This window comes from Frankliniella occidentalis, unplaced genomic scaffold, assembly GCF_000697945.3.
Source record: "Frankliniella occidentalis isolate FOCC.00 unplaced genomic scaffold, Focc_3.1 Scaffold197, whole genome shotgun sequence".
NCBI lineage: Eukaryota > Metazoa > Arthropoda > Insecta > Thysanoptera > Thripidae > Frankliniella > Frankliniella occidentalis.
The window spans coordinates 282,073-282,956 of record NW_026267323.1 but is presented as its reverse complement, the minus strand read 5'-3'; positions in this window follow the sequence as shown (position 1 = coordinate 282,956).

The following is an 884-nucleotide window of genomic DNA, read 5'->3' as shown; positions in this document are numbered from 1 at the left end:
TTATAATCATTCTTATAATCTCATAATCAAGCTATAATCCTTACAATCTATACTCAAAAGTACACGGCTGAGGCGAGCTGTAGACCCCTCGACTTTTAATGAAAACCGTTACCAAACGGAAGTTTCATGTCCCTAATTTAAGAGTAACAAAGTAGATGTACGCCAGACCACGTCTCGCGTAACACGCTTCGCGATATCTCACGAGACACTGTTACGCTGCAACGCGCCTGGCACGTATAGCTAGGCCTGCGGCGCTGACACCGAGTCGGGTAGAGCAAAAATGTACTCAAAGATTCGGGCCTCCGGCCCGTCAACCACGTCACTTAGACTCAGCATGCATGGTTGTACATTTTTTCGCTTATTTTCGTCAAAAATACCCTCTAGCGTCTTAATGGTTGGAGCTAGAGCAAAACGGACAAAATTTTCGCCCAGAGAGCTCTACTTGGATGAGTTACCCCCAAGGAAACCAGAAAAACAAAAATTCTTAAAAACAGCCATTTTTGGGACCTGTGGTCTTTGATTTTTTTAAAATCCAATTTTTGAGCTAGAATGCTTATCTTCGAACTCGATCTGTCTTTTTATGACACAAAACGACCCTGAAAATCCCAGGTCGCTCACCAATTTGTTCTCGAATTATCGTGCGGACAGACAGACACACAGACAGATAGACAGAAAAAGTTTTTTTCCGACCAGACGGAGTAATAGGCTTCGCTAATCGCTCAGCCAATAAGACCCCGACAAATGGTTCAAGTATGTCAAATTTTGGGCCCGGAAGACCCTGTTCCCCTATACCCTCTCCTTAACTCGTCTGGGGCGGCCCGAGCCAAAATAATTGTTCACTTTAAGGTTGCTTTTAGTTTGCTATCGGTGCGCGGAGGGTCGCG